The 9,645-nt window shown below is 43.6% G+C and overlaps 1 protein-coding gene across 2 annotated transcripts in view; it reads right to left on the bottom strand.

The window, feature by feature from the left end:
- Positions 1-4,177, bottom strand: part of pparab (peroxisome proliferator-activated receptor alpha b) — a 58,060-nt gene extending 53,883 nt beyond the window's left edge. For both annotated transcript variants that reach the window (XM_063196667.1, XM_063196668.1), the window contains exon 1: positions 3,973-4,177. The gene's annotated coding sequence lies outside the window, so the exon portion shown is untranslated. The remainder of the gene's footprint in view (positions 1-3,972) is intronic.
- Between the last annotated feature and the right edge of the window lie 5,468 nt (positions 4,178-9,645).

Here is a 9,645-nt window from a genome sequence, read left to right as displayed (position 1 = left end):
AATTCTGAAAGATACACAGGGCAACATTTTGAACAAAGTTCTGGTCAACACTACCATAAGATGTTGTTTGGACTTTATTATATCATTTTTATCAACATGGAGCAGGAGCAAGCAGTTTTTAAAAATTCAATTATTCAATCAGAAAATTAGACGCCAATCATGTTGCTGTCCATCCACATTGCTCAAAAAGTTTCCCAGTGCATCATTACCTTAAGGCACAAGGGTATAATAATCCACTATCACCCATCAGATTCAAGAGGACAGTGGGCTATAGCGGTAATCCTACAGGTGTCAGCCTGAGGGCATGAACTCAGATGAGTGTTTTGGGTGTCAATACCCTTAGCACCCCACAGGACACTCTGTTACCCTGCTAAAGAGGAATGTAGGCCACAAACACACATCGCCTACAAGTTGGGGAGCTGAGAGGAAATGAAGCAAATTAAAATTCATGACTGGATTTCTCATTTACTGCGCTTAACATTAATCCCCATTGAGTAAACAACTCTCAGTTAGGGTGCATTCTAGAGACCAGGAAACAAGCAGCAGCTTATGAAATGATAGGTTACCCTCTCGCTCTCGGATCTAAGACTCCAAGTCAAATCAGAAAACAAAATGTGCAGTGACTGTGCAAATGTGTGCAGAGCAGAGCGCTGACACGGCGACGTGACCTCTGCGTATCCGGGTCGATCATTCATGTCTGGCCCACATCTCACCCCACAGTAGAAATGAGAAAACCTCACTTCCCCCTAACGTAGGTTTGGCCAGACAGTTGTGTCTGAAGTTGCTAGCCTTCAAATGCTGAATAGCAACTGAACACATCACCTGTACTGCAAAATGACTCAGTGTGTTAAGTGCATGTAAGTGTGCAGTACAATCTGTTTGAGGTGAACACCACCAAATCACTGCTGCTCTGAGACATGAAAGAAAAAAGAAATCAGCTTGCATCTCGGCAGCTTTCCACCAAAAGATTTGTCTGGCTGTCTCGATGCCAAACCCGGAGTTGAAGTTGGACTTTTGAACTGTCTGCACACTCCACGTCACCAAATCCATGACAACATAAAAGAGAGAGAGCTATCTAAGGTTGAGTTATGTAAGTGTGCACGCCGCACGGGCTCTTAGCAGCAAGTGTGGGTCTATTCAGGTTATTTAAACATGGAAAAAAACCTTGCAGGGAATATAATGGCCTAGGCCTACTTCAAATAGCCCATCATATCATCTGGTTATGTTCTTCCCCTGAGCTTGTGGACACAAGGGCTCTGCACAATGTGCCAAACAGCTACAGCAGTCTCCCCACTCCCTCTACAGTCTCCCCACTCCCTCTCACTACAGGTACCAAAGCTGCACAACACTGCGCACCCCGCTATTTGTTTATGGGTATACCGTACTACTGCACATTTTGACCTAGAATGGAAAAACCCCAGTAGCGTTTCCCACAGCAGCCAGACAGGTAAGGCAGGATATGGCTCGTGTTTCAGTCTACTCTCTTCATGCTTCAGCACAGCACTGCTAGACATCCAGGCTCCCAGCAGCACACCTTGAAGAACACAGCCCAGTAACACTTTATAATAATGTCTGCTTATAAAGCATCAATGACACTTAGTAAATAAATATTATTCATTAAGTCTTTATACGCTGGCATTGTTATAAAGTGTTACCAACAGCCCTGGTCTATGGAGTACCGTCGGGAACTGTGTGGTATCAGGCACAGTTTTTCCACAAGACATGCTTGGAATTGGGAGTTGAAGACTTCACAGAGGTCCATGCAAAGCCTAACTAGTTACATGCATTGAAAATAGATTTCACAAACCTCAGTGTGCACACATAAAACCCCCCAAAACTGATTACAATCAAGACTGCTTTAAATTGCAAGCCATCCTGCAGAGATGTTTGGCGCAGACGTGGTTGTGATGATTACCGCTATTTACAATGCAATCTCTTCACTTGCAGGGTTTTCGTTTTATCATAGCATTACTGTCACAGAGATTGAAAGGAAGACTTCTTTGCAGTGAACTGAACAAAGACCAGAGAGGCAGCAGGAAGTGGACTCCTGCTGTAGGGATGGCCTGCTCCAGAACTCTGACTCTGACCTAATGCAGCCCCTGTCATTTGAGGAGTGAGGATGAAGATTGTTGAATTCGCAACATAACGGCAGCCATGAAATTAAAAACAAAACAAAAAAACAAAATGGATTTTAAGTGTGCGGACTCCTCAGTGTGACAATTACAGTCAGCCTTTGTCCTGCACCTTTTCATGGGATGATGTGCACAATCTTCACCTTCAGCTAATGCAGCCCCTACCTTGGATTGAGGCCTTGAGTAGAGGTGCAATAGAAGAGATAGCCTGCGGTCCAAAACGTCTGCACAACACTAAACACACCGGAGTCATTTGTAGACCTCAATGCCTGCCTGTGACTGACAATTATTACACATTATAGTCAACTGAGATCTGAGGAAGGAGAAAGGGGCAGTGAAGAAGAAGTATTGAATAATGTCAAGAAGAGTCAAGTGCATCTCAGTTTTGTGAGAAGAGAGGAAGAGATGTTGAAAAGCTGCATACAAGTCACACTATCAAGAGAGCAGGTGGGTCCAGACCTCAGGGAAGTACGGGTCTAAATTAGCAGCGCCAACCGGCTGAATGCTGGTGAAAATGTATTAGTTTGGCTGGTAGAAAAGAAAACTTAATAGCCACTTTGACCCATTAGTGAGTGTGTTTTTAGATAAAACGATTAACATCTACCAACCATTTTGGCTGGTGATGAAAAAAGTTCATTTAGAACCCTGATTGATAGTCTGAGGGTCCAGACCTGAGGGGAAGTGAGGTGCATGATCAAAGTTTCAAACAATGTCAAATGTCACTCGATTGACTGAGAGAAGAGGAAGATCTGTTAAATAAAAAAAGCTGCCAGTCACAAAAAGGCTGGCGGATTGTTAGTCTACAAGTGTTGCCATCTCTTCCGTTCCCAACAGCTCAAGGTCAAATGCTGAAGATGAGAAAAGCCCAAAGTCACAGTAGACTATACTTGTCATTGTTATAGGGTAGCAAACTAGTTCACAACCAAGGTCACCAACACAGAGCAATACCAGTGCACCCAGTCAAGTGTTTAACAATGGAAACTGCTGACAGATTTTAGCCTACTGTCATCTTACTACTCACATTATTCTCAGTTGTTGATTAAGTAGCTGACATCATGAATGCCTCCAACAATAAGGGGCCTATACAGCCAGTGTCCTGGTCTACATTTATAAAGGTGGGAGGAGCACATTTGTTGGTGTATGGGCTTCTTAGAATGTCAGACCCAACCAGTTTGAAAACCCTCATACACCAACTAATAGACAACATTCCTCATCAACACCTGCCAATGACCTTGTAGACAGGGGTAGAAACAGGCTCCAGAGCTGTCCCAATGAGTAACCTACCAAGTCAGTTATTACGCCTTTATGACAACGCACATTAACCTTTTTTTGTTTGCATTGATGGGTGCATTGAATGAAATTGCTACTGCCTGCTGTCCAGTTCTGAAAGGCAAACGCATGTACCGTAAGTTACTATGCACCTGTTGATTAAGCGCTCATGGGGTACCCGGTACCCTCAATAGAAATAGAACCTGCCAGAATCTGTGTAACAGACATGCAGTAAATAACAATGTTATCTTCCTTCATGAAGTGTGTTCACATAGTATTAGTTGGTTTGGATACAGTGTAGCCTATTATGTACAGCGATAGCGATATGAGCGCGCATGGATGAGGCTGCATGCGCAGGCGTGCATGCAAAATACAGAGGAGCACAACAATGCTTGAAGACCCGTAGATAACAGCGTAATGCGCCAGTGCTGATATTATGAATCCAAGACCACAAAGTGAAGAGCAGGTCCTCTCAACGCGGCCCATCCTGCGTGGATGCCGAATTGTACACGCGCGTAATCATGACAGTTTGCAACGAAATGCGGTTCATCATAAATTCTGGTTTATTTACCTTGCACTGGACAGTCCAGACCGAAGCTGCCATAGCGCCGAGAAACTCGTCAGCCTATGAGACTGTCAAAGCCGAAACCAGGGGTGGGAGAACAAGAAGACAGAAAAAAACAGTCCCCTAACACAGGTCCCTGTTTGTGTCCAATAGCACAGCTGCTGTCAAAGTACCCCTCCAGCCGCAGCAAGGCAGCAGACGTGCAGCCCACCGCCCGGACGTGACGTGGTGACTGACAGGCGAGTAGAGGAAGCCCACACCCCCTGACACACCTATGGTTTCAGCGAATAGAAACGCATCTTCTCTTTCTCTTGCAGAAGGACGCCCCCTAACATTGAAATGACAGCAAATCTTTTCTTCCTTGGCTTTCACTCGATTCCCTTGCCGTGAGGGATAAACCTCACTCCATCAATTATGTTGCAAAATATGAATGATTTACGTCAAGCTGTTTCAACATGTGATTTTGACCATTCTGCTTTTTAGCTAAGTTGAGTTGGACAGCAAATGCCCACTGAACTTAGGCCTATCTTCAGACTACTCCATTGGGGTTATTGGATAAAACAATGAAATGATTGTTGCTTTTCAGTAGATTATAATTTTATCAATAATAAAATAAGGTAGAATTATATTTCATTCGGCTAGGCCTGTGGTGTGAGGCCTGCGTTATTTGAAAAAATAGCATAATGTGAATTTGCCTCTCTTGAATTGTTATTACAATGCTTTAACCTATATTTATAGACTACATGCGTTAAAAAAAAAACCACACACACACACATTTGGCAAACAATTTTTTCCTAATTTATAGGAATGCCTCTGTGTGTGTAGGCTGAATGCATGTGTAAATTCTGACATAGGCTAAGGCAAATCATTTCGAATGACTTCACTACAACTTTTCACCCATGGCAAAAGATACTGACAGAAAGGTAGAACAAATCCACTGTGTGTCTTTACCTCTCACTCGGTCTGCACAACCCAAGGTCGGTGAGAGATGGCTGGTTTATTTCTGCAGTTTTCTTGGGAGCAGGCCCAGACATCCAGTGCACGGGGGACCAAGCCAGGCAGGCCAGCCTTGTCCATTTTCCATCCAGAGCTGCATGGCAGGGTCATGATCAGCACGCACCTCCCCATGGCAGGGTCGTGATCAGCCCTGTGCACTACTCTGCTCACACTCCCTGGAGAGCTGTAGGAAGCATCACCTCCTCTCCTCATCTCTCCTCTCCTCATCTCTCCTCCTCTCCTCTCCTCTCCTCTCCTCTCCTCTCCTCTCCTCTCCTATCCTGTCCTCTCCTCTGCTCTCCTCTCCTCTCCTATCCTATCCTGTCCTCTCCTCTCCTCTCCTCTCCTCTCCTCTCCTCTCCTCTCCTCTCCTCTCCTCCTCTCCATATCCCCTCCTCTCCTCTCCTCCTCTCCTCTCCTCCTCTCTTCATCTACTCTCCTCTCCTCTCTTCACCTCTCCTCTCCTCTCCTCTCCTCTCTTCCTCCCTCTCTCCTCCCCTCTCTCCTCCTCTCCTCTCTTCTCCTCTCCTCTCCTCTCCTCTCCACTCTCTTCTCCTCTCCTCTCCCCTTTCCTCTCCTCTCTTCTCCTCTCCTCTCCTCTCCTCTCCTCTCCACTCTCTTCTCCTCTCCTCTCCCCTTTCCTCTCCTCTCCTCTCCGCTCCTCCCCTCTCTTCCCCTCTCCTTTCCTCTTCTCCCCTCTGTTCTCCTATCTTCTCCTCTCTAAGGACTCGTAGATGTATATCTGCACCCCGGCCGGCTCCATGGTTGCAACACCAAGTCTCTGAGGTTTACAGCGATCTGGACCAGCGTTCTGCAGCAGTCAGCATGGGCCAGACTCCAGAGGCCCCAATCTGGAACGCCGCACATTACATTTCAAAATTCATGCACAACTCTGTAGTTGCCTTGCTTGCTCTCTCCGGTGCTGTTGGAGCCAAACAAAATCCACCCTTTCAACTCTTCATATCCTGCCTGTTGTCCACACTGACTTGGTGAAACACTCACTTTGTAAATGTAGGAGTAGTATATGTCTGTAGGGGGTCAAACTTTTAGCAGGAGCAGGGAAAAGGAGAAGGAGGAGGTCATTTTACAATACAGGAACAGATTAATCATTTAGGCCCTTGTCACTATGCCAGATCTGCAATACAGTAGGCCCTATAAGACAATCTCTTTCATGTCTTACTAAAAATGAGTTGTAGTAGAGTAGAGAAGATTGGTTAATTCCAGAGGGAGTATTGTTAAGATAACAAATGAAAAATGAAAAAAGGTCGCACCATGCATAGGTTTCTTTATTACACAGACGCATTTCGGCGCTCTGCCTTCCTCAGTGTGCACACAGTGGCACACTGAGGAAGGCAGAGCGCCAAAACGCGTCTGTGTAATAAAGAAACCTATGCATGGTGCGACCTTTTTTCATTTTTCAGTTTTACAATATTTTGGTCAGCACCCTTAAAAGGAAGAGAAAAACTGTTGGGTGACGCCTGCTCCAACCCTTATGAACTTTAAGATAACAAATGAACCATTATACGATTCAACACACCTTATACTTTTGCAGTTCAGGGCTCAACACCACACCCACTGGTACATGGTGTATTGTTTTATTCACCTATACGTAATGACCTGTACAACCGATTCCAAAAAAGTTGGGGTACTTCGTATGTTGTGAATAAAACCCAAAATGCTGTCGTTCTATCCATTAATAAGGTGTAGTATTGTTCAAAGACAACGCATCAGTTGTTTAAACCAAGCAAAATTATCGTTTTGAGGAAAATATGAGCTCATTTAAAATTTCACATATGCAACAAATCTCAAAAACGTTGGGACAGGGCCAATTAAATCTTGGTTAAGTTAGATGAGACTACAGGCAAGATGAAGGAGGACTTAACAGCTAATTACATTAACTGGAGACACGATTGTATATAAAAACAGTTATTTTTGTCCTAGATGTGATTTCAGCTGCTCAATGAGTAGGTGTCGTCTTCATTGTGTTTTCCTTTTTGTTATGCCTTAATACCTTTGTGTTATGCCTTAATATGTGACAGGTCCTGGCTGCATGCTGGTCATTGTCTCACCTAGTTACTGGAACGATGGAGCGATATTGTTGGAACAGTGGAGGCTGCAATTTGCAGTCATATGGCAATAGCTAAAGGCGTTCTCCAAAATGGTGCAAGGCTCCATGCATTTTCAAAAGGATGAAAGATTTTACATGTTGTAATCAAAGGACAGATCCAACTGTCTACATGTCTTCTGGGTCATCTAGAATGATCTTTGCTACATAGAGGACTGTTAAACATCGACATATAGGCCACACAGTGTAAACGTTACAATACATACATCATCAATACAATACTACTCATTCATATACATATAATAAAAAGGGAAGCTAGTGAAGGCACTCATACCAGTGTTCCCAGATCATAGACATGTATCTTATAGAGCTACGACTAGGATAATTGTGCAATAAGCTGATTTGTTGCAGGGTCAAGCCTGCTCATTAACGTAGCCTCTTACTGCAGCAGGGGTCGCCGGCGACCCTATTCACTTGCTGAAAATGCTTAATTACATCATAACAGCATTGCCATGACATTATAGAGAGCCATAGTGCTGCGCTAAGGGGTTTTAAAGGTAGGCTATAGGATTTCTCAACAGTGCCAACAGTGAAAGTAGTTAGACCTAATTTAGTACTAGTACTCTTTTTTTTCTTCAGGAGAATCCTGAGACACTCATTGTAAGCAACCTTCAGTTTCAGAAGACTCTCCTTCTTGTATCCAACACAGAGTGGAGCTGTATAAACAGGGGAGTATAAGTTCGAAACAGATAGGTTAATTTTAACATCCGTAGTGCAGTGAGGGAATTTTCTATCCAGCATATAGCTTAGTCGTGTGTATTTGACGCATTGTGTATGTCAGTGGTTCTCAAACTTTTTGAGTGAAGTACCACCTGAGAAAACATTGAACTCTCCGAGTACCACCAACATTAGAATATCGCAGCCATATCGCGTTTGGCTGTCAATACAGGAGATATTCATAATGTCCATTCATTCTCAATGTGATGTACTGTGGTTGTTACTTTTGTTAACAAACACTGAGAATCACTGAGACATTTTCAACTGCAACAACTTGATCAGCCTTCAAATCAATGCACAAAAAAATCTTCAAAGTACCACCAGAGATGTCTGAAGTACCACCAGTGGTACATGTACCACAGTTTGAGCACCACTGGTGTATGTCATAGTGTGCTTAGTGACAATGGACATTTCATGATCATACAATGATTTTACATAACTCTTCATTCCAGAAACATGCCTTATATGATTGCAATATTGATCATTCAATCTTTTCAGTGTAAAAAATAAGTATTTCAATATCTCCCTAAACGTCTTTGCTTCTGAGTGACACAGCCTCTCTGAGGCGGCTTTTTATTTGAGCATTCATGCTGGCATTCAACATAGTTCATCTTAAAATGTTCTTTCTTGTGATATTGTTAGAATTATCCAACTATTACAACATTTTTTGGCCCTTTCCCGAGCGATTTATTGAACCGGTCAAATTTTAAATGAGCACATATTTCCCTCAAAACAGTTATTTTGCTTGGCTTTAATAGTTGATATGCTGACTTTGGGTTGAATGATTTGCAAATGGCAGCATTTTGTTTTTATTTTTGCAAAACACTAAGTGTACAAACTGTTTTGGAATCCAGTTGTCATGGGTAAGCGTTTAGGGCGTCAGACTTGTAGCCCAAAGGTTGGCTGTTCGACTCCTGACCCGCCAGGTTGGTGGGGGGAGTAATCAACCAGTGCTCTCCCCCATCCTCTTCCATGACTGAGGTACCCTGAGCATGGTACCGTCCCGCCGCACTGCTCCCTAGGGGTGCCATTGAGGGCTGTCCCCTTGCAAGGGTGAGGCATAAATGCAATTACGTTGCGTGCAGTGTGCAGTGTTCACTTGTGTGCTGTGGAGACAATGGGCTTTCACTTTCACTTGTGAATATGAATGTAAATATGATTATCCAAGATCCTGCTGTGATCAAGGGGGAGCTAGCTCCGGAACCTCAGACGAGAGCTCCGGAACCTTGGATGGAACCTCAGGGAAAGACATCACAGACCCCCCCTCCTGGGGGAGCCACCCATCCTCTGTGCTCCGGGACCTCCTGCTTGACAAATTAAGCACTGCTTGTGACGATAGGCCTACACTACACCTAAATACCAACCTCTATGCGTCTGTTCATTTCAGATAGGCTGTTGCTTTATCATTTTAGACTCTTTGCTACCACTCTTGTGTGAAGATCATATAACCTATTTCCTCCCCAAGAATTAATTTAACATTTAACAAACATCTGAATTTGGTCATGTGAATATGAATATAAATATAAATATTATCCAAGATTCTGCTGCAGGCTTATGACGGTAGGCCTACACTACACCTAAATACCTATGTGTCTGTTCATTTCAAATTATCATTGTTGACTCTACAAACATCTGAAATTGGCCATGTTGTTGGTTTTGTTGTCTTGAGTTTATCTCATCTTGAGAAGCACATGAAAACTAGATTTGTAAATATAGTGCACATGGTTGTTCACATTCTGCTTTTTTGTTATTTTCTGTTTTTCTTCCCGACAAGACCCGGTAGCCTGTTGGTGGATGTAATCAGACATCCAGGAAGGGTAAGATTACTAGTTGTCATTTCA

This window comes from Engraulis encrasicolus, chromosome 4 (assembly GCF_034702125.1).
Source record: "Engraulis encrasicolus isolate BLACKSEA-1 chromosome 4, IST_EnEncr_1.0, whole genome shotgun sequence".
NCBI classification, from domain to species: Eukaryota; Metazoa; Chordata; class Actinopteri; order Clupeiformes; family Engraulidae; genus Engraulis; species Engraulis encrasicolus.
This window is presented reverse-complemented; position numbering and strand designations above follow the sequence as displayed.